Source organism: Pinus tabuliformis, chromosome 2_1 (genome assembly GCF_031772625.1).
Source record: "Pinus tabuliformis cultivar Carrire ecotype Pingquan chromosome 2_1, CPIR1, whole genome shotgun sequence".
NCBI classification, from domain to species: Eukaryota; Viridiplantae; Streptophyta; class Pinopsida; order Pinales; family Pinaceae; genus Pinus; species Pinus tabuliformis.
This window is the reverse complement of record NC_142299.1, coordinates 240,285,864-240,311,394: the sequence shown is the minus strand read 5'-3', so window position 1 is coordinate 240,311,394 and position 25,531 is coordinate 240,285,864. Positions and strand designations below refer to the sequence as shown.

At 39.0% G+C, this 25,531-nt stretch overlaps 1 protein-coding gene across 4 annotated transcripts in view; it reads right to left on the bottom strand.

Annotated features, from left to right (window-relative positions):
* The window catches only part of LOC149199597 (uncharacterized), a 273,175-nt gene that overhangs the window by 6,748 nt on the left and 240,896 nt on the right, over positions 1 to 25,531 (bottom strand). The gene's annotated exons all lie outside the window — the stretch shown is intronic.

Genomic DNA, 25,531 nt, shown 5'->3' with positions numbered 1-25,531 from the left:
ACTTCAGTGGCACTGGTTTGTATGGTAACTTCCATGCAATGAACGACAAAGATAAATTTCAATCTCTCACATGGTGGGAAACATATGGCGGCCATGGATTTTTGCCAAAATTGGCAAAAAAAGTTCTTTCACAGGTTGTAAATTCTTCTTCTGCAGAGAGGTGTTAGAGCACCTACAGCTATATACATAATGTGAAAAGAAATAGACTCAATGAAAACCGAGCAGAAAGCTTGGTTTATGTGCACTACAACTTGAGGTTGTTGAGTCATTACTGTGATCGGGCTAATGAGGATCCCACATATAAAATTTGGGACAATCACCCAGAGGATGACAATTTGGAGGATGGCATTGTACATATTGAAGAACTAGAAGAGGAACTTGTAAGGGATGAAAATGAAGCAGCAGCCATGCCACCTCCACCTCCACCTCCACCATCCAGTAGCAGTGCTCGAGGTCCGAGTCTTGTTCCTTTGCTGTCGCCACCTCCATCTACACCCTCGCGTGGAGGTTCTAGTTCTGGTCGTCGGTCTGTGCGGGAGACTCCTAGAAGACCACCACGACCTGCTTATACTCTTGGAGACTCTTGTGGCAAGGGCCACATGTAGATTTACAGTTTACTTGTCTTTTTTAGTTTCTATTAGACTTTAGTTTTCATAACTGTTGAGTTTTGAGTCCTTGACTCTTGACTCTTGACTCTTTCATATCATAATGATATTTTTTGTAAACATTATATCACTGTGACAATGAAAATTTGAAGTTTGAAGTTGGGCCTTGGCAATTATAACTCATTGGTAATGATTGTGAATTATGAATATGATGCTTTCTGAAAGACTAAAGTTGTTTCATTTCATCTCATTATTCATGTTTCATTTTATAAATTTTTAACATTTCATATCATGTTAACAGTTAGAAGTTAGGACTTAGAAATATCTTCGATATTACTTCTTGTAATGGTTAAACTTAGCTTACAAGTACAACTTTTGTGATCAATGACGATAAATGTTATTGAATTTTCAATTCTGAAAGCTTGAAGTTGAAACTTTAATATTGAATTTGATGAATCATGATTTATAAGACTCAATATGTTGCAGTTGTAATATGTATTTTACTAACTTGTGGACATGGTTGATGACGATTATAATTTCTAGATGATTGATGTGATATGGTTCAATGATCAATCTATGTTTTTTTATGTTTTTTATGTCTAATTCATCATTCTACATGTTTTTGTTGACATATATGTATCAAAAATTAAAATATATATATATTTTTAAAAAATCGCTCCCGGATTCGCTCCCAAACCGGGAGCTTCTGAAAATGGTCGCTCCCGCTCCCGTTTTCGCTCCCGCTCCCGCTCCCAAGTAACATGGCCTGAGTATCTGCCTTCAGTGTGTTCTCCAAGTGCTCATCAAGCCTCCTCTTATAATCCTCTCGTTGATCAATCAACAACCCAGATTAGATTCTAATCAATGGCTAGGATCATATTGGCCTGATCTTCGCCTTCTTCTTGAATAATTAATTATTACCAATTAATTATTTTAATTTCCTAAGTTTAGACTTAAGGTCCCATTAAAAATAATTAATTATTTTAATAAAAGTGTCTCCAAGTGGAATTTCCCAAAACGATTTTTGGGAATTGGAGAATGCATGTGTCTAAGCCTCCCTGCAATTTTTGAGACTTAGAGCACATCCAATGCTACTAGAAATCAGCACTCCCTCTTAGCGAGGAATGTGCTCTAACAATGTAACCTATTGAAGCATCACTTTGTTCTATAGCATCTCCCTCTGCGTTGTTGATGTCTGTCATGTTATCCACCAACCTTTGCGCAAATGTTGCATCTATACTATTGTTGACCTTGCCAATGTCAACATTGCATCCGTACTACAACTCCCTCTAAATTTCTACATTTGTGTTGTTGTTGGCACTGCCACTACCAACTAACCCTGCGCTGCAAACTATTGTTGCTACTGAAACAGATTTTCTACCATACCCATATGCTCTTTGAACTGAGTGAACTTAACTCTTCTGAGAGCCTTTGTGAGTATAGCGCTACCTGCTCTCCTGTGGGGATTGTACTGCACCACGCTGAACATAGTCTCTGATAAAGTGACAGCGGATATCTATGTGTTTCGACAATGGATTCTCAAAGAGTTTGATACAACTCTGATTATCACAATAAACCATGGTCGCCTCCATCCCCTTTTTGAACAAGCTCACAAGCAATTTTCTAAGCCATATAGCTTCGCACGTAGCTGTGTTGGCTGCCATATATTCTGCTTCTACTGAGCTCAGAGCTACTGATTTCAGCTTCCTACTACACCAAGATATCATCCCTCATCCAACCTAAAGCAGTACCCTGAGTTACTTTTTCGGTCTACTAAACTACCTGCCAATTTGCATCTATGAACCCATTCAATCTGACGTCCTCCCCTCAGGAGTATTTCAACCCATATTCGACTGTTCCGCACACATACCTAAGGATGTGCCTAGCTGCTGCGCAATGCACCTTTTTTTATTCTACCATAAACTGACTAAGAGTGTTGACAGCAAAGCAAATGTTCGACCTAGTGTTGACTAGATACATGAGCGACCTGTTGTCGCACAAAGTGTCTAGGCACCATGACATCTCAGAATAAGGGTTGTCACTCTAATCCTTACTCACTTCGTTTAGACTCTCTCCTAGACAAGTCAAAGGCGGTAGTCCCTAAGGTGAATGAGTGAGAATAGCCTATGGAACATAGGCTCTAGGAGACTTAAAGATGGACAACTTGACGAATGTAAATGAGTCCTTGTTAATTGAGATAAATAGATCAAACACTAACATGACCAAGCCAGAACCACAAGATAGAAATGATTATAGACCAGTGCCTTTATATTCAATTAACCAAGGACTAAATAAAAGCAAGTTACCTAGAGCAATTTATAATGTGGCAAAGTGACGATCATGAACAATTAAGTGTGTGAATTCTCAAAACTTTAACATGCAATTACGTATGAATTCTCAAAACTTTAACATGCAGGAAATTCTAGATTTAAGATAATTTTCATTAAGAACTCAAATCTAGGATCATTTATCATTTTCCAATAGGCAATATCATTTGCACTTGCCAATAGAGAAATCAATACCACAAAAATTAAAATTTTACATTTAACACCAATGACACCAAGGTACTTTAAATTTGAATTTTAATCATCCCTTAGGCAATCAATTTAATGTAGTAAATGAAGAAATCAATATTTTTTATGTGACAAAAGTAAAACAAATCAAAAGGGTTAGTAAATTGAAATTTTAATGGGCCATAGGCCACATTAAAAAAATTTAATGTGAAAGCGCAAATCCTCTTTTGATTGAATTCTTTTAGGAATTCTAGAGTCACCAAAAATTTTTAATATTTTTTAATGTTTTTTTAGATTTTTAAAATTTTAGAAACTTTTTAGGTTTTTTAATGTTTTAATGCTTTTCTTATGAGAATAAAAAAAAATCAAAATCATTAGTTAAAAATAAAAAAATAAAAAAAGTAAAACAGAAATCAAATCAAAAATAAAAAGAAAAAGGAAATCAAAAAAATATATATAAATAAAAAATCAAATTAAAACAAATTGAAATGAAAAATAAAAAAATCAAGACAAAATCAAATTTCAAATGAAAATGAAAACATACATAAACCTTGACCCCTAACGCATATACATATTAAAAATAAAATGACAAATTAAACTAACCTAATGCATATACAATGCAAATGAAAAAATTAAAAAGTCGAATGAGTAAAATGAAACTAACCCTAACACATTATATGAAATCAAAGGTGTGTTTCAGTGTGCAGGTTTGCAACGCCGTAAAGATGGAGGAGGTGGACTCGCACAGGTTTACAGGTCGAGGAGCCTAGGCAGAGGAGTGAGGAGTTGTGAATGCAAGGGAGAATGATGTAGGTTTGGGAAGGAGAAGAAGGCTGCAAGCATGGGAGATAGATATAGGAAGGCCGCAGGAGGAGAGGGAGTAGAAATGGCGGAGGAAACCTGGACGCGGGAGGTCGAATGGAGGATGCGGATTGTTTGCAGGTTGGAGGGGAGGGTTGCGGATAGGTCGACAGGAGGAGAAGGGACCTGTAGCGATGGGAGATCATGCAACAACAAGAATAAAGCAAGTATGTAGTGAGCGCAACGGTTTTCGAAGAGGCAGCAGACTAGCAGAAGAGAGCTGGGTGTGGGAGGTTGAGGGAGATGTGCGAAATGGAGCTGCAAGTATGGAGGGTAACGCAATAGCAAGGAGAAGTCGTGGATGGGAGAAGAATACTATGGGAGAGGAATGGAGGACGCAGCCGACGAAAAAGGCACGGACAGGCAGCGTGAGGGGTTTATAGATTTAATGGAGAATGTAGGCAACAGCAAAAGGCTGTGGGCCTTCTTAAAAAAAAATCAAAAATTCTGCAGTAAGAAGAATAAAAGGAAGAACCCAGGTAGAATTTCCAAGCAACCAATGGTAGCCTCAAGAAACCCAACATAAACCCAGAAAATCGAATTCCATGTCAATATATTTTTTATGCTTCAGATTTAGCCTTGAAAACTTAATGAAGGTTTCCAAATCTAAAAAAATTTTAAACCCTTGAACTGTAACAAAATTGAATAATATCCACAGAGATCCAAATCTTACCCTCCAGGGCCTAGATCTGGACTCTACACAAATTTCCTCCTCAAATCTGTAGCTACACGACAACAAGAAAACACCCAAACGATATATACAATGATAAAAACTAAAACCCAGAAAAACCCATGTTATAAAAAATTAAAATAATTATAGAATTTACAAACTGCACAAGAATGATAGATCTATCAGATCTGAGAAGTATGAGTCCAACTCCACTCCCAGATCTGATAATCTAAGGCTCTCAACAGCCATATCTATCAATTTCCTACACACAAAATTAAATTTTTAAATTTTAAAGAGGTGCTAACTCGAAACCCTTCTTGCATCACCAACAAAAAAAATCTTATGCTAAGCCCAGGATTAATTTTACTGGGCTCCATAGAAAAAATAGATCGGGAGTTGGCTGGTCCAACTAAAAACTTCCCCTAACGTCCGAGGATCTAAAATCAAGATTTTCCTGCAAAACTCAATCCAACCATTAAAAATAGAGCAAGAAAATAATAATAAAACTTAGACAAATAGTGATACCTGCTATTATGTTCAAAATTTAGATTATTATTCAAACCCCAGCAACTGAGCAAGATACATGTACTCAAGTCACTCTTTAGAACCTATCATCAATGGCTTTAGAAAAAATTATGCATGAAAACAACACATTTTACAGTTTTCCCATGAAGAGTAACACCAGCAAAACTTAACCCCAAAGTCTTTCTTTATTATTTGAAAAAATATTACACAAGAGCTTCTTGCTAAGCACACGACTCAAAGGTCGAATGAATTCGCTGATGAATGACTTCCTATTTAAAGATAAATCCTCTAACGGCTAGTTTGAGTGATTTTCGTCAAAGCAATCTCGATTGTTGATGAAAATTAAAAGTCCTTTTAATCTCATCCGTCGAAATATTTAAATATTTGGGTAAATTCGAATTTTTCAATTAAATGCATTTTAATTAACTCAAAAATTAATTTCCTCAAAATTTTGACTTTGATTTAATCCCAGGGATCAAAGGTTTAAAATTTATCAAAATAATTAATTTACCTTAGTCCCTGGGCCTCTTAAAATTTGATTTTTAAGGACCGACGAATTTTGCCTTTGGAGAATTTAAATTTACCTAGGACCTAGAATTAATTAAATTTCTGGCTTAGGATTTTAATTAATTTGCCAGAAAATTTAATTAATTAACCTATGAGGGGATAAATTATTTTTCCAACCCTCAGGACCCTTTATATCATGGTTTTCATATTTTTTTACATCATAAGGTGGAAAACCCATTTGTAATATACCCTCACATGCTACCCATTTCTGCGACACAAATATAATCCAACAGACCATGCAATTTGTAATAAAATAACCTAATGAAATAGTTAAGATTATTTCCAAATCTCTTTTACATAGACTCGATCTAGAACACTAGGACTCACCTAAGATCTCAGTGACAAAATCCATTTTGACTTTGGGGTAAGACTGAAGGAAAACTCTGCCGACCATCCAAGAATGGATCGGTGAGACAAAAAAACTCCCCGAATGTAGATCATCACCAAGAACGTAGGTTTACCTAGGCAATTACATATATGACACGGATCTGCTGAGATTATTTACATCATATATATGCAGAGTGGATTCACATTATAAGATGATGATGAGGTTGATGATGATAGCTGAATGGATGGACACATCGATCAAGCACTATCCCTTTTGCGAAAAAAACGGGTGTACTGCTATGGGTTGTTGACACGTAGTGGTCAACACGACTCAATCAGTGGCGTGTACAAGGTGGGGTCTACTTCCTTATCTCCTAATACATCTATTTTCTTCCAGTTGGTGATCATGGGAGTAGCCATGGGTTGAAAATCGTGCATTCTGAATCTCTTCAAAAATTTTGTATCATATCTTCCTTGTCCAAGGAAGATCTCCCCATTCTTCTGCCAAACTTCCAACCCTAAAAAATAATGCATCAACTCCATGTTCTTCATGTCGAACTTAGCTTCAAGATTCTTCTTGCAATCCTGTATGAGCCTAGATGACCCAATTAGGAGCAAGTCATCTACATACAATACCAGAATCAATGGTTCATTCTCTACCATCAAATAGTAGAGATTGGGATCAACATCACTCTTGATAAATCCCAACTGCTACAAGTAACTATCAATCCGACCATACCATGCTCTGGGTGCCTGCTTAAGCCCATACAGGGCTTTCTTTAATCTGCAAACATGAGTTTTCTTCTCATGAGTTTCGAAGCCTTTGGCTTGTTCAATATACACCTCCTCTTATATCATCCCATTCAAGAATGTTGCCTTGACATCCATCTGGTGAATCTCCCATCCCATTTGCGCTGCTACGGATATAACAGATCTGATAGACGTGTATCGAGCAACTGGGGCAAAGGTCTCTTCATAGTCTATTCTTTGTTTCTGAGCATACCCCTTTGCCACGAACCTTGCCTTGTACTTCTCTATACTGCCATCTGCAGCATACTTGATCTTGTAGATCCATCGTGATCCTACAACTGATCTATCTTCTGGTCTAGGTACTACTTCCCAAACATCATTCGTCATGATAGAGTTGTATTCTTCTACCATGGCATCCACCCATACTTTGTGTTGAACAACTTCTTGAAAGCTAGAGGGTTCTTCAACCTAAGCTACCAATGCCTAGTATCTGTCAGGTTGTCTACGCTGCCTTTTCTCATTTCTAGAAGCTCTAACAAACTCCTATGCGTCCCTCAGTGTCTGTCATAATTCCTTGTTGGTTTTACCACTGGTGGTGGGAGCCTCAACTAACTCCTCCTCCTGATCTTATCGTTCCATCTGCTGAGAACTATCTACATTTCCTCCTTCTGAGGCAATACTAGTGCTGGTCACTGTACTCAATCCAAGTGTCTGTCCTCCTGCCTGTCCTCCTTGCTACCCCTGCTACTCTTGGACTAATGGAACATCTCTGACTGATCCTCTGCAGGCATCTCACGAGATTTCCTAAAAGCTCTGTCGTCCATGAATTTTGCATCCAGTCTTACTAGAATCTTCCTGTTACTAGGAATGTAGATTTTGTATTGCTTTGAGGTCTCGTTGTATCCTATGAGATACCCTTTCTCTGCAGTCTGATCCAGTTTACTGCGCTTCTTGTCTGGAACATGACAATAAGCCACACTTCTGAATTTCCTGAGATAACTGACTTTCGACTTCTTCCCTATGAAGACCCCTTCGGGTGTTTTCTTCCTCAATGCTCTATGAGGAGTTCTATTTTGGATATACACTGCTGTATTACAAGATTCTTTTCCATAGATACCTAGGTAGATCCTGATCATACAACATAGCTTTGGCTGCCCCAACAATATTTCTATTTTTCCGTTTTGCTACTTTATTTTGCTCCGGATTATATGGAGTTGTCCACTCTCTTTTGATGCTCTCCTTTGTGCAGAAATCTGTGAAGTCTTTGTTTGTATATTCTCCACCATTATCTGAACGCAATACCTTTATCTTTTTCTTTTTCATATTTTCAACAAGAGCTTTAAACTCTCAAAAACAATCAAAGACCTCATCTTTGGTCTTTAAGAAGTAGATCCAAGTTTTTTTCTGGAGTGATCATCGATAAAGGTGACAAAGTATTCACCACCACTAAGAGCTCTTGTGAACATAGGACCATAGATATCTGAGTGTATCAATCCTAATACACATTTTGCTCTATTGTTACTTCTAGAAAAGTTGCTTTAACGTACTTCCCTAGTCCACATCCTCTGCATAAGTCATCATGTTCACTACTAAGGATTGGTACTACTATAATAGTGTCTCAGAGCATCCTCAGTGCTCCATGGTGTAAATGCCCCATTCACCTATGCCATAATTCATTTCGCTCCTTCTCACCATTATAGTTGCTGCCTATCAGTGCCATTAGTGACTCAAGCTGCAATCTATACAACTTGTTGCTTCGAATCCCAATTTTCTTTTTCTTCTTCCAACTTACATGCTTGACGTATACTTTCTTTCCCATGAAGTATACATCGTATCCCTTGTCGTGTAACTGGGACACTGAAATCAAGTTCATTCCTAATCCTGGCACATGCAGAACATTGGTGGCTTGGATGTTGGTCCCTGCTTCTGCCTGAAATGCTATGGTGCCTCTCCCTATTGGAGTACATTTCATTATGTTTCCCATAGTAATTTGGAAGTCCATTTGTTCTTCTTGATAGCACGAGAAATGTTCTCATACTCCAGTCATATGAGCTGAAGCCTCGCTATCAATGTACCAAACATCTGTTGATGCTGAATTTGCTAGGCATGTGAATTCTTCCTCTAATCTGGTAGATAACTTTAAGACACTTTGAATATCCATATTGTGCCAATTTCTGATGCTAACCTGTCTCAACAACTGCAGCAGGAAAAACTGCGTCCCACCTAAGACAACCCCTCTTGCTGAATCTTTTGTTGTGTTGTTCCTTCTACCACTAACAAATTTCGATCGAAAAGACTTACCTCTCTGTCGACTCACTCAAAGAGAGTTTTCCCACGAAATCTAATCCTCTTGGCTTTGAACTACGAAGCCCCTTGGAGATTCTAATTTCTGGCCCTGCAAGAATTTCGAATTCCTTTCTTCCTTCAACATTGGGTCTTCCAACTTCTTCCTTCTGCTTTCCCTTACCTTCGATACAATGTGAAATTTCCTAAATAGAAATCCTACTGCACTGATTAATATTATTTCTTTTACTTATTATCTCATAAATAAGTTATTTGCAACAAATATCAAAATATATTCTACTGCAGCCATCACAATTAAAATATTGCAGAAAGTAAATGTAAGGAAAAATACTGGCACAAATACAATCACAATGACAGTTATTTTTGGACAATCATCCCCGAAAAAACCCAATTTGGGAAAAACAGTGCAACAGATGAGGGTTTCTTTATTACTCTTCAACAAATTCTCATGTACAAATTACAACCAGCAATACAGGATTGAAAAATTTTACAGACGCTTCCTAACAAATTTCTGATCCAAGTGAAGCACTCCTCTTCCCTGGAATCCTTCTGCGTCAAACTTCTCACACTAGCCCAACGTCTAGCTGCCCACGCAAGCTCTGCGTCAATCTGCCTCTGCACTGCCTCTTTCTACATCACCCTATTCCTACTCTATGTCTTGTTGCTTTGCACTCTTAAAAGATGTTGACGCCCTCTCTTCCTTTCTCACCTGCAACTCTCCCTATAATTCGATTTTCTCTCGTCGAACTTTGACCAATGAGAAAATCGAACTTACTCGGGTAACTGAGTATTTGCCTTCGGTGTGTTCTCCAAGTGCTCATCAAGCCTCCTCTTATAATCCTCTCATTAATCAATCAACAGCCCAGACTAGATTCTAATCAATGGCTAGGATCATATTGGCTTGACTTGATCTCTGCCTTCTTCTAGAAGTTTCACCCACAGTTTAGATTAATACCCATTAATTATTTTAATTTCCTAAGTTTAGACTTAGGGTCCCATTAAAAATAATTAATTATTTTAATAAAATTGTTTCTGGGTGGAATTTCCCACAACAATTTTTGGGTATTGGTGAATGCATGTGTCTAAGCCTCCCTGCAAATTTTGAGACTTGGAGCACATCCAATGCTACCAAAAATCAACATTGTTGGGCTTCGTGATCAGGACAGGTTGGATGGGGCTTCCAACTATGTCATCTGGAAGGCAAGGATGTCCTTCCTTTTGGATGAGTTTGGCCTGAAAATGTATATTTATGCAGTGGTAGTAGTACAACAGGATGAAAATCAGCTAAAGGAGTACAGAAAGGAGATGGCACGAGCGAAACAATTGATCCTAGAAGGTGCCTAGTATCATGTTGTTTCACACATAGCTGGCAAATATACTGCCAAATAGATGTGGGATGCTCTCTCTACACTGTACCAGGGTACTTCCGGGTAGCGGAAGATGTACCTAGAGGAGAAGTTGAGGTGTGTCCGGATGCAAAAGGGGGAAGGCATAAACCCCTTCCTCACTAACATTCAGGAGATCCAAGACCATCTTGCAATTGTTGCGGCAGTGCCTCAACCCACAGAGCTAGTGCAATTGGCACTCAATAGTGTATCAAAGGAGTGGCAACTATTCATCCAAAGTATCTTGGCCAGAGATACCTTGCCGAGCTGGGACAGGATGTGGGTGGATTTGCAACAGGAGGAGTTGAGACGAGTTCTATTGAAGAGCTCCATCAGTGGCAGTAGCATTGGATTGAAGGTGGTGAAGGAGGAGGAGAATGTGGCCCTCGCATCGAAAGGTCCCAATCAGGGACAGGGAGAGAAAACGATGAAGAAGAAGAACCTGTCAAAGGTCAAGTGCTTTAGGTGTGGTGAACTTGGTCACTACAGTACACAGTGTCCTCTCAGGAAAAAGGACAAGGAGGAGAAGCAGGACCAACAAGCAAGTTCAACAAAGATCGATAGACTATCCTCCAAGCTGGAGGAAGACTTCACCATTTTTGCTGATATACTTCCAAGAGTGAGGTGGGGAGATTCGGTGTTGTAGTCCCAGAGTGCTACAGATGGGCAGGATCCTTGAAGAATCCACCTCATGGATCAATACATGCGGATTTGGGTAGCATCGGATGTGCTCTAGCCACGAAATTTGGTGGAGAGGTTGGAGCACATGAGATCTCCAATACCAGAAAGGGTTTGGGAAGATTCTAAACAGATTAGGAGATATTAAAATAATTAATATTTTTAATGGAGTCCCTAAGTCTAAACTTAGGGAAAATAAAATATTAATGTGTAGTAATATGAATCTGTGTTAGAATGGTCCAAAAGACATGGATCAAGCCAGATTTAATCTTAGCCATTGATTAGAGACTTAATCTCGGCCGTTGATATATCAACAGGAAAAGTATAAGAGGAGGCTTGAGGGTCACTTGGAGAATACACCAAAGTGATCAGTCATTCTATTCTCTAGAGCGGGGTTTGCTAAGAGAGATAGAATTAGTGATCGAGAGATGCAGCTAAGGAGCATTTGCGTACAGAGAAACAGAGAGGCGCAGATAGTGTAGGGAGAGAAGCGCAGTAGCCAAGGAGGGTGATGCAGAGCCAGCCAGGGCTCACGCAGGGGCAGCCGAGAGCTGCACAGAGCCTCAGAGAGGCTAGCGTTGTTGACACAGAGGGCCAGAGGGCTGACACAGGGCATCCCAGGGCTGACGCAGACCCATACGGGGTGACGCACGGCCAACGTGAGGCATAGAGGGGCTGACGCAGTCCAGAGAGAGGTTGACGTTGGGATTCCTGGGGTAGATTGGTGCTAAGTAGCTGCCAGAAGGATTATCTGAGGTTTCAGCTAGTAGATTTGTCAGAAACTGAAAGGTATTACTGCCAAGAAAATTCTTTGTTGAGTAGGCCAGTTTCGGCACCCAGATTGTACTCTAATATTGCTTAATAAGAAAACTCTCAGATCATTGCACCGGTTTTCCCACATTGGGTTTTTCTAGGGACATTAGTCCAAAAATAATGGTGTCATATGGTGTGTTTGTTTTTGTTTCTGTTTCTTTTAGTTGCTGATATGTGATATGTTGAGCATGCACTAGTGTTTATTTTTAGTATTTACATTGTAAATAACTTGTTAAGGAAAATAACAAGTAGGTAGGAATAAATCAGATAAAGTGCATGGAGCGTTTCTAACCAAGTAAACTTAGAAATTTCAACAATACATTGCTATGGGGGCCCATAGTATTCAGTAGCAAGATGGATCAATGACAGTTGGAGTAATCAAATGCCAGAGTGACAATTGCAGAGACAAGTAGTAGTCAAATGTTGAGGAGTGCAGTGAAGAGTTGGCAGCAGTGTATTTGGTACAGTGCAGAGTAGCAACATCGCAGATTCTGTAGTGACAGTGCAGATACTAGTAGTAGTCAGAGACTCGGGTGACAGATGCATTATACTTATCACAGTTGATTCAGTATATTGGATGCTTTTCAGTCGTAGTTGTTGCAATTGCAACAGCGACAGATGAGAGGTAGTTGCAGTGCAGATGCAGTGTTGCCAACAACGTCAACAGTAGCACAGATGCAGCATATATTAGAGTTGCGCAGTGGTTGGTGGGCAAGTTGGCTTGACATCAGCAACGTGACAGGAGATGATGCAGAGACAAGGTGTTGCTACAGGGTGTGCAGTAGCACTAGAACACATTCCTCGCTAAGAGGGAGTGTTCGTTTTGTAGCATCACATGTGTTCTAGCCTTGAAATTTTGTGGAGAGGCTAGAATACATGAGATCTCCAAAACCCAGATATCATTTCTGGAAATTCCGCATAGAAATAACCTAATTAAATTATTAACCAATTTTCTAATATTTCCTAAGTCTTAACTTAGGGAATATGGTTAATTAATCAATATTAATTAATTCAATGCGTGAATGATCTAGAAACTCACAAGGATCAACTTCAAGATGATCCTAACCATCGATTAAGATTTAATCTTGGTCGTTGGAATCCCAACCAAGGATTATAAGAAGAAGTCGATGGGCACTTGGAGAAGACACTTGAGCAGTTCAATTTCTGAGCAGATCGATTTCCAAAGTAGCAACAACTAGTTGTCGGAGAGAGATCATGAAATCGAAGCAATGAAAGTGTAATGCCCTTGTTTCGAATTACAGCAAACATATGAATACTCATAAAATTTGAAAACAATAATGCATAAAACTGTAATCTGCACCTACCTGAACTGCTAACTGATTTCCGATTCTGCTACTGAACTGGCGATCCCGCTGCTGGTGATGCCGTGGCTGTTTTGTCCCAATTTCGAGATGGCCAATACCACCCAACCAGACAGAGCAACCTGGTTGCTCAATCCAGAAAAGCTCTCCACAGAGGCTCTCTGTCCCTCCGTGCCCAGAACTCAGATCACTTAAAGCTCTTCCACTGATAAGTCCCTTCTCCTGGTTTCCTGCTGATGAATCTATACTTCTCTGGTTTCCCCCCCCCCCCCCACTTCAGGTTCAGGCCTCCACTATTTATTCCCTGGCCTGGCGGTGGCCGCCCTCCCACTTGCAGCCACCGCCTCCCACGCATTGATGGCTCTCTGATCTTTCTTACTGTCCTCGGCGCTCTGTAATAAATATTTAGCTAGTTCCACCCACTTTATTAATGAACTGGTATACATATATAGATTCTTTTTTTTAGGGTAGTTGATATTTACGATCATAACATTTCCTGTATATGTTATAATATTTTTATAACTGATACTTTTTATAACGTTTTCACTATAATGCTATAAAGTTTTATGTGATATACTTTATAACCTCTAAATTATATATGATATAAAGTTAAGTAATATATTTCATAACATTTAAATTATATATGATATAAAGTTAATTAATATATTTCATAACATTTAAATTATATATGATATAAAGTTAATTAATATATTTTATAAATTCATATTATAAGGTCTAACCATATACTTTATAAAATTTAATACATAGATATATATTTATAAAGTTTAAGGTCTAAAATTTTATTAATGGGTTGTTACATACATTCCCCTTTCTGAAAACTTCGTCCCGAAGTTAGAGCTTTTAGATTCAAGGATTTAATGGACACGACCTTTTCTATCCAGGTCCCCAAGCTATTCAAACTCATCCTATCCTCCCTAATCTCTTCTGCTCCCATCCTATCCGTCCTCTACTATAGTATGCCATGGCGTCAATCTTACTGACCTAACCATTCATAACACGAAGGTAACAGCGTCGGCTATACCGACCTGATTCCCAGTAGGCATCCGGCAGTCATCATCACACGTCTAGGGGAGCGTGACTCGCACAGTCCTCCCATGACTCCAGGGTTCGGAGGATAAACGGTGGGTAACACCTCCACCCCTCCAGTAAAATTAGGGCTACTACCCTATCATAGAATCACTTTGAGCTTTAACTGATCTGAGGTTCTGTCATCACGTGGCCATCTCGAAAATTGGATCAATTATCTGCAATCATAGTTTATCTGCCTGTTTATCTGCAATCTTACACTTACCCATGTATTTGTAAAATGTGCATCAGTATATTCGAAATAACTTATGTATTATTTACATATGATACTACAACATAACATAATTTTGTCATTTTCTATGCATGTATTCTGACTTTTCTTTAGGATGTATTCACTTCATATCTTCCATTTCAGTTGCTCATCTTTGACATGAATAAAATAAAACAGATTTATATTGTTTTCAATTTCTACCAGAAGTAAAATCATTTAACGGCCTTAACTTTACTTCAACATTTATAATTTTAGTAAAATAATCACATATATTGTTTTGGTATCCATGTACCAGCAGGAATTTAAACACATATCATTTTGGTATCCACGTACCAGCAGGAATTTAAACATATATTATGCCACAAAGTTTCATGTTTATCACTAATCATTCAAATGTTTTTGGGTCTCTGACAGTGGTGAAGTAAATATACTAAACATAGTGTAAAGTTCTTCAAAATGGACATAAACTAGGGTATCTCTGACATATGTCTTCTATATTCTCCCAAGTTGCCGATCCAGGACTATACTTGTCCCACTGGACCTTAACTTGGTCCACTAGGCGGTTCCTCAACTGTCGAACTCTACGTTCCAGTATACGTAACGGTTCGACCGTTACGACTCCCTCGTCCGATACCTGCAATTCTTTCCACTGGATGTTATGAGATAGATCAGCTACATAATGTCTTAATACAGAAACATGAAATACATTATGAATTCTATGCAGGTGAGGTGGCAGGGCAAGACGATAGGCCACAGGTCCAACTCTTTCCACGACTTTAAACGGTCCTATAAATCGGGGTGACAGCTTTGTCCCTTTTCCGAATCGAATAGTACTTTTATTTGGCTTGATGCGGACGAAGACCTGGTCCCCCACTTCATACCTCCTATTAGATCGGTGAGCATCAGCATAACTCTTTTGTCTATCCTGTGCTTCCTTTAATCGCTGTCTAATCTGTCTGACCTGCGCTTCCATTTCATGGATTAATTCTGGTCCTATTATCACTCGATCTTCTAACCTGTCCCAACTTAACGGTGTTCTGCACGGTCTGCCATATAAAGCTTCAAATGGAGGCATCCCAATCGAACTGTGGTAACTGTTGTTGTATGCGAATTCAACCAAGGGTAAATACTTTTCCCAGTGGGATTGCTGATCCATTACATACATTCGCAACATGTCTTCAAGTACTTGATTTACTCTTTCAGTTTGCCCATCAGTCTCAGGATGGTAAGCCGTGCTTAAATTTAGCTGAGTATCTAAGGCTGTCTGCATGCACGTCCAGAATCTGGAAGTGAATCGCGAATCTCTATCGGATATAATCTTCTTAGGTACTCCATGAAATCTGATAATTTCGTTTATGAATACTCGAGCCACATCAGCAACATCATAAGTATCTCTTACCGGAATAAAATGGGCGCTTTTTGTTAATTTATCCACCACTACCAGAATGGTATTGTGTCTTTGAGAAGTAAGAGGTAGTCCAGTGATGAAATCCATAGAAATGGTCTCCCATTTAGACATAGGAATGTCGTGGGGTTGTAAGAGGCCCGCTGGGTGACAATGATCTGCCTTTACTTGCTGACATTCCATACATTTTGCAACAAATTGAGCGATATCACGCTTCATGCCTGCCCAAAAGAAGAGTTTCTTGGTATCCGCATACATTTTCCCTACTCCAGGATGAGCACAATATACTGCTTTGTGAGCTTCCCTAAGGATGGTATCTCGGAGATCTTTATCATCAGGAATGTACATCCTTCCATGGAATCGTAAGATCCCATCGCTTTCTAATTCATAACCCTCAAACTTAGATTCTTTTGCTTTAATTCCCTCGAGACTTGCCCTCACCTTTAAATACCAGCTGTCTTTTATAAGACGATCCAGTACTCGTTTTCTTAAGTCCACTTTAATGGGTATGAGAGAAAATATCTGGGGTCTCCTGCTTAAAGCATCGGCTACTACATTTTCTTTTCCTTTAATATATGATATTCCGAAGTCATATTCACTTAGGAATTCACTCCATTGCCTTTGCCTGGCATTTAAGTCTCTTTGGGTGAACAAATATTGTAGACTTTGATGGTCGCTTTTAAGTGTAAAATTTCGTCCCACCAGATAGTGTCTCCAGATCTTTAAAGCTAGCATTACAGTGGCCAATTCTAAATCGTGAGTAGCATAGAGTTCTTCATGAGGTTTTAGCTTTCTGAAAGCATAAGCTATCACTCCCTTATCCTGCATCAATACTGCACCCAGCCCTTGCTTGGATGCATCAGTACATACTGTAAAGTCCTTGCCCATATCAGGGACTCTTAGGATTGGTGCACTGGTGAGTAGTCTTTTAAGTTCAGAGAATGCTTTATTACATTCCTCGGTCCACTCATACTTAACACCTTTACGCTGAAGGGTTGTGATTGGCTTCGCGATTTTGGAGAATCCCTCCACAAATCTCCGGTAATAACCTGCTAAGCCCATAAAGCTTCGTATCTCATGTGCATTTTTCGGTATTGGCCATTCCATGATCGCTTTTACCTTCTCAGGATCTACTGAAATCCCTTCACCTGATATGATGTGACCCAAATAATGAATCTTTTCCTGAAAGAAGGAACACTTGGATAGTTTTCCATATAACTGACGTTCTCTAAGGCAGGACAATACTAACCGCAAATGCTCTTTATGCTCTTCTTCATTCTTGGAATAGATGAGAATATCATCTAAAAAGACTTGTACAAATTTATCAAGATACTGACGGAAAACACTGTTCATAAGATTCATGAATACGGCTGGCGCATTTGTTAACCCAAATGGTACCACAGTAAATTCATAGTGCCCAAAACGTGTCCGGAATGTTGTCTTAGAGATATCATTTTCAGAAATCCTTAGCTGATGATACCCTGATCGAAGATCAATTTTTGAAAAGACTGAAGCTCCTTTCATTTGATCGAAAAGATCATCGATCCGCGGCATAGGGTATTGATTCTTTACTGTAGCTCGATTCAAGTCCCGATAGTCTATGCATAATCTTAAGGATCCATCTTTCTTCTTCACAAAAATTACAGGAGCGCCCCAAGGTGAGGTACTGGGCCGAATAAGCCCTATATCGAGTAGTTCCTTCAACTGGATTTGCAATTCCTGAAGTTCTGGAGCTGTCATTCTATAAGGCGTTTTAGAGATCGGTTGGGTACCTGGCTTTAATTCAATAGTGAGATCCAATTCTCTTACCGGGGGTAATCCAGGTAGTTCCTTTGGAAATACATCCGGGAACTCGGCTAACACCGGATATTGTTCTAAGGATGGTCCATTTTCCTGGCTTACTTCATGAATTGCATAAGCCTGACAACCCTTTCTTAAACAACGCTTCACCTGCATTGCCGAAATGTAGCGCAAAGAAATTTCTCTCTTGATTCCTTGAATTTGGATTACTTCTCCCTCATCATTTAGGCCCAAAATCCTTTTTCCATAACAATCTACCCACGCTTGGTGAGCTTCCAGCCAGTCCATACCTATGATAAGATCATACGTCCCTAGGGCTGTGACATAGACTTTTAGTTTAGTCGAACAGACCCCTAGGTCAATTTTGCATTGATCCACACTCAAGCCCACGGTTTGGAGTTCTCCTGAGGCCATTTCCACTTGGTGGAAATCATTTTGTCTACGAGCTGCCAACCCACATTTGTTTAATGCATATGACAAAATGAAACTATCTGTGGCACCAGTATCAAATAAGATTTTGAGTTTCACACCATTGATAATACCTGAAGATTCCACTACAGTGGATTGATGGGCTGCTTGGTCGTGGTTGACTACTGCATGAATTCTATGATTACTTCGCTTGGCTGATACCGGCTCCCTCCCAGTGCTTTGCAATATGTCCGATGACGCTTCTGGGCAGTTACGCTGGAAATGCGGCCCCCCACATCCCCAACAATTGAGCTGCGCTGATCCTCTTGAATTGAGGTGTGAGTTTCTAGAGAACGAGCCGCGTCCTCCTATGTTGGTTCCTCTCGCACCCCTTCCTCTACCGGTAGTCCCTCGCGATGCCCATGGTCTGGTGTTGGACGATTCCGCAGCTATAGTGTTTACAGCCATGGGAACTCTCGTCCCCATACTTGGGGTAAACCTGTTACCGTAAGGTGGCCTCGAGCTACCTCCTCTGAAAAAGTTCCGGGGAGCCTTCCCTGGAAGTCCTGATTGTAAAGGCCCTGCTGGCCCTATATCCTTTTTGATTCCAAGGTGTTTTTCTGCATAACGGCTACATTCGACTGCCTCGGCTACCGATGATGGTTTCCACATACTTACCAAGGCTCTGATGCGAGGGTTTAACCCAAATATGAAGCGTTCAGCTTGACGTTCATCAGAGTCTAAGTAGGGAATGTATTTTACTAGCTCCATAAACCTTATTTCGTACTCTTCCACCGTTTTACTTCCCTGAATTAGTGTATGAAAGGCTCTGGCTTGCTGCTGTTGAAAGTATGGAGGTAAATACTTCGCGCGGAACCTTTCCTCAAACAGATCCCAAGGAACGTTGTCTGATGTAAGGTGTAGCTGCTTTTCCAGGTTTCCCCACCAAATCAGGGCACTTTCCTTTAGTTGAAACACAACAATTTTTGTTTTTGCTGAAGGCGAATATTCTCTTAACCTAAAGCACCGGTTCATCCCTTCCAACCATGCCTCAGCGCGTTCACCAGCTCGACCTCCCGAAAATTCTGGGAGTCTAATTTTCTGAAGCTCTCTAGAGATGTCTTCTCTCGATCCTCTGGGCTCCAAATTATGTGGTTCCGCTGAACTGGTGGCTACATGCTGAAATTCCTCTTTGTTTTTAGCCTTAGCTGATTCCTTTAATGTCTCCAATAAGGCCTCCAAAGAGTTCATTATCGCAGTCAACTCTGGCGTTGGAGCGTTTGATGTTGACGGTTGCCTTGGCGGTGACGAGGGTGAGGGGGATGGCGATGGCGACGGTGGCGGCATTAATGGTGATGATGCTGCCTGGTCACGTCGTCGTCGCTCATACGTCTTTACCATAGTAATGGTCCCTGAACACAAATAAAATGTATATATATATAATAAAAAAAAATTTGAGGCGGATAACCGAATTTTAACACACCAATTTCTTTGCAACTTCACATTTAAAAACGGGTATAGTTTTGCTATTTTTACCCGCTAGGCGGATCTTATTGGTACCAAGGTCAAGGAGGGTGGTCACGCGACCTCCTTGTCCTAATGCAGGGTTTTCTAAAAATGAATAATGCAGAAGTGTATGGTTATTAGCCCCTAAGGTAAGACATCCAAAGTTTATTTACCTAATAACATCCCCAAAACGAAAATGTTAGCTTTTTCGTTTACAATGTACATCGGTAACATAACTGTCATACCTCAACCTGAGTATAACATTTAAGGGGGTCATCTGTATCCATACCCCGAATAAATTACAAGGGTATGGATTAAATCTTTAGCTTGAATGATTACCAGCATTGACAACTTTGGCAATAAATTGCAAGCAGTATGCTATTGGTTCTAACATGTTGGTGCCTCCACTGATTGGAGCATGTATTAGCTAATTTTGAAATTCCAAAATCAGAAGTAATCAACTCAGAAGTAGTTCTCCCTTCAGGTGATGGAAGTGTGCTAACTTATTGGTTTCCAGCCATGACAAAAACGTAAGGGCAGAATGTCACACCCTTATACAGGTGAGCACTGATTTTAATGCTTGCACAGATCAACACTACAGTTGCTCTGGGCAGAGGAATTTGAGGCACTTTTATAGCACATTAAAATATATATTATTTCACAACAGTTTGATATATTAATATTGAACACCTAATGTGTGATATGAGCTGGCCACGGATTAAAACATGAACCACTATTATAACATATAGTTTTTATCTTTTCTGAGAATAAAATGTACTGATGCATGCTTACATTAATGGCTACCATTATGCATACTCAATTTAATTGCTAAACTTAATTTATTTAAGTATATGGCATTCATCCAGAATGATAACCGTCTATTTTAAGATTCCTCTAAATTTAAATTGGCTAAAAGCAGGCTTAGAGATGAAATTTAGTTTTTTCAAAGACTATTTTGGCCAAAATCGGCCTGAGTTGGCACCCACACATTTTGAAAAAATCTCAGTCTTGAATCTTAATGTACTGTATATTTTTTTATTTTTTTTTTTACAATTACCACTGGAGAAATCTGCGGTTGGTGCTTTAGAAACAGCTATCAAAATGAAATGTTGAATACCATTAGTATTTATTTTACCGTTTGTTATTGTCTTTATTCTTATCGCTGCCTCCCTTGCTAATCAGGGATATCTCGACCCCTCTTGCAATTAATATTACTAACAATTTTTTTATTTTTTTTTCAATCTGACTTTTCTATCTTCATGTAATAGCAGTTATTGTTTAACTGTGATTTAATATTACTACATATTTGCTATTTAATATATTTGGGCGAGGCTTCCAATATCGTGTTTGCTGTTGTCTACTGTGATTTCCCCTAAAATTTTGTTGGGCACCCCATCATTGAGCCTCAGTAAAGCATACTAAAACGGTAAAATGGCCTTTTGAAATACCCCTTTCAAAAGAAAACAATAAAGATAGTTGGAATGTAAACATTCTGCAATATGAAGGTTTCCTGTCAATACTAGTAGATTCAATTGACAACGAAAAACCTCTGAAGTACTGAGAGATTAAAGGTAAAGATGCCTGAAATGTTGCTTTTGTATGCTTATTAGCTGACTGAAATTTATTAAAATGATGGTAGTGACAAAACTATATAGTAGAAACTACTACTAAACGGAGTCTAGGTTATGATGTAGAAATGTTAAAGCTTTAAGCTGCTTTAAATTGTAAAATCACAAGTTAAAGAAAATCATATCTATCCATACGATTTGGGTCTGAATTTTCTGTCAAGATTCAACTTATTTCCATATGTATGTTTCATATATAGTATATACACATTGCCAGTGTAGAGTAAATATAATACAGGAAAATCACTATAGGCGTGCAGAGAATTGCCAAAAGGCATCAGTCCTATAAAACTGACTAGCAAAACGGCACCTCCAGCAGAAATGAATATCCACCGCATCCTTCAAATATGCTTCGAACTGATAACTTATAAAACAATAAGTGCAGAGCCCAAAGCAATCAGCACAAGTAAAAGCAAGTGCATGGTCATTCTGTTGAGATTTTAAGAAAATCCCGGCAGAGAAAAAGGGGGTATTTTGCTTGCGGTTGCACAATCCATCAGAAACAAAAGCTATTAAAGAGAATGTCAAATATGTTATGTATAATATTTAGGGAGAACTAAGATGTCTGAACACTGCGTGCAAAAGAAACAAAGCTAGAAACATATTAAAAAAAAAATCATATATCAATGCAATATTGTAAAGCTACCAAGAAGGAGAAATCAAATCATCAAAGAAGCTGGGATTACCGAGAGAAAATGGAAACAGATAGAAGAAATTCAACCGGCAATGAGGACAGAAATGAAAGACAAGAAAGAAAGTGAAAGAAATAAAGACCATATAACGAATAACAAGCCAATGCTCCGAGAAACGAGAATATTCATGGCCAAATATTTAACTGCAGATGATGTCCTATCAAAGCACAAGTCGAGACTCAAAACACTGACTGGAAATATATATATATATATTTTTTTTTTTGAATTTGAATCTCATTTTAGGCTTCTACTTTAGGGGACCGGGATATTCACTCTGATTTAGTAAAATCGACCCACTCGAAGTAAATATGCGGCCACAGCAAGGATATTGAATGTAACATAAACTCGAGCATGGCCAATATGACTGTAATCATAAGCCGTAATTCCACAAACGCACATGCTCAGGCCAGAGGTTCTGAAAGAAAATGAGATCCAGAATGCGGTGGCCCTTGGTTTTCCCCGAAAATGAATGGAGGAAATGACGTATTATCGGTATGGATTTGACTCTCTTTATTGGGTGAGATGCTCCCAGATTCATTTCAACTGTATGTATATGTTGCGAGCCGCCTAAATAGGATGTGCACTAGGCATATAAGATGGAGCAAGGTGTTTCCGTGGGGACTCCGCCACTATCGGAAATCTCTGGCTTCCGCTGCGCGTAAATCCCCTGCGGCTTTTATCCACGTAGAGGATGAAATGCATTATCGTTCATTTAAATTGGTCTATCCCTATTTTTAAAATTTGGATTTTCATTGTCTTTCAATAACCAAGTGCAAAATTTCACCGAAATTCTCTACGTCTCATCGTGGAGATGTTCCTGGATTTAAATGTGATTGGAAAAGAGACCCTAGAGACCCGGTCAGGTTCGGTCTCGATATTTACTTGCCGGCCTGGCTTTCGATCTCAGGGTAATTGCTTGAAGGTTCTCTGATTGTTTATTGAGGTAGACCGAACCTCTTGAGATAGTCGCAGGCCTTGAGGCAGAGTTAGAAGGGGATTCTTGAGCGACTAGAAGGCGGAATCAGCAGCAGAATTAAATCACAGCGTACAGGAGCGTAGGGTTGGGAGGTCCCGAAGGTTTGAACAGGGCTCCGATACCATGTGTAATGCCCTGTTTCGAATTACAGCAAACATATGAATACTCATAAAATTTGAAAACAATAATGCATAAAACTGTAATCTGCACCTACCTGAACTGCTAACTGATTTCCGATTCTGCTACTGAACTGGCGATCCCGCTGCTGGTGATGCCGTGGCTGTTTTGTCCCAATTTCGAGATGGCCAATACCACCCAACCAGACAGAGCAACCTGGTTGCTCAATCCAAAAAAGCTCTCCATAGAGGCTCTCTGTCCCTCCGTGCCCAGAACTCAGATCACTTAAAGCTCTTCCACTGATAAGTCCCTTCTCCTGGTTTCCTGCTGATGAATCTATACTTCTCTGGTTTTCCCCCCCCCCCCCCACTTCAGGTTCAGGCCTCCACTATTTATTCCCTGGCCTGGCGATGGCCGCCCTCCCACTTGCAACCACCGCCTCCCACGCATTGATGGCTCTCTAATCTTTCTTACTGTCCTCGGCGCTCTGTAATAAATATTTAGCTGGTTCCACCCACTTTATTAATGAACTGGTATACATATATAGATTCTTTTTTTTTAGGGTAGTTGATATTTACGATCATAACATTTCCTGTATATGTTATAATATTTTTATAACTGATACTTTTTATAACGTTTTCACTATAATGCTATAAAGTTTTATGTGATATACTTTATAACCTCTAAATTATATATGATATAAAGTTAAGTAATATATTTCATAACATTTAAATTATATATGATATAAAGTTAATTAATATATTTCATAACATTTAAATTATATATGATATAAAGTTAATTAATATATTTTATAAATTCATATTATAAGGTCTAACCATATACTTTATAAAATTTAATACATAGATATATATTTATAAAGTTTAAGGTCTAAAATTTTATTAATGGGTTGTTACAGAAAGAGGTGCAAAAATAGTGAAGTTGGAGGAAGGATTCCAGATCCGGTGACTGCATTTGCAGAGAGGCAAAAGAACCACAAAGAGGCTGACACTGGGGCACCGTAGTAGCCTCTAGAGGAAAAAACGATTTGCTGAGGGAGATTGACGTTTTCAATTCCAGAGGCCGAGAAGAAGTCCCAGAGTGCCGAAGAAGTGTCTTTCCAATCAGCAGAAGGCAGAACGACTTCATCAGAGTGCAATTCAAGGCTATACAACCAGCCAACTACGCAAAGCAGCGCAGATGCTGACGCAAAGGCTCAGAGGGCCGAAATTCTGAAGGCAAGTTGTGCCAGGAGATTGCCTGTAGGACGAGGAAAATTCCTCCCTGGATTTTTGCCAGTATTTCTCTGTACGATTGTTAGTTTCGGCATCCAATTATACTCAGATCATTTCATTGTTGCTTAATAATAAAACCTTCAACGGTTGCACCGGTTTTCCCAAGTTGGGTTTTTCCAAGGACTTTTGTCCAAAAATAACTGTGTTATTTTATGTGTGTGCTAGCATTTCTTCCAGCATTTATTCTTCCGCAATTTTATTTGTGTTGGTTGTAGAGTGATTTCTTCAGTATTTGTTGTAGCAAACAGTAAATAAATTCTTAAATTAAATTAACAATTAGGAGAATAATTTCCAGTTGCTACAATAGGATTCCAGTTTGGAATTTTCACAACACTGACCAAACTTCGGGGCAGATTTTATGAGTTTGATCGGGCCTACTTTGGCCAATGTTGACTGCAAGTCAACTGTATCAGTTTGACTAAAAAATTCAAAGGAGTTGCAGGGCCAAAATTCATACCCTTTGACTGCAATTGACCAGAATCAGAGGAAGACCAAAATTTGGCTTGTTGACCAAGTTTGACCTTTCAATCATAAGTTTGACTTTCTTTCTCCTTGACCAGATTTGAAATGGAAAGTGGTATGGTTATTTTGACTATGTTTGACTGGGAATTTAGATGTAAAAATTGATTGAATTGAACAATTTCTCCTAAGAAAAGGTTGTTGGGTTTTCTCACTGGTTTGGGGTTTTCCCAAAGTAAATTTTGTGTCCCTTGTGCATTTTTATTTTATTGTGATCTCTACTGCCCTACTGTATTTATGGTCGACATTTTGAAGTGTAATTGCTTAATGATCTGAATGTGCTAAGAAGATAAATTGTATCATTGGAAGTAACTATCTGGCACAAAATTGTCATATCTTAATTTGTAAGATTCGAGAAACAAATTTTCCCAAATATTCACTAAATTTCCCAAGTTTGCTATGTTAATCTGTGTGTGTGTTATTTTTTTCAGTCCCCTCAAAATACATTGTTGTAGCTACAATTTAGTTTTCTATCTCCCATATAACATGCACAGTGATAAAATGAACAAGGACCAGGCTTATTGTCAAACATTGTTGATTATTTTAATACTCA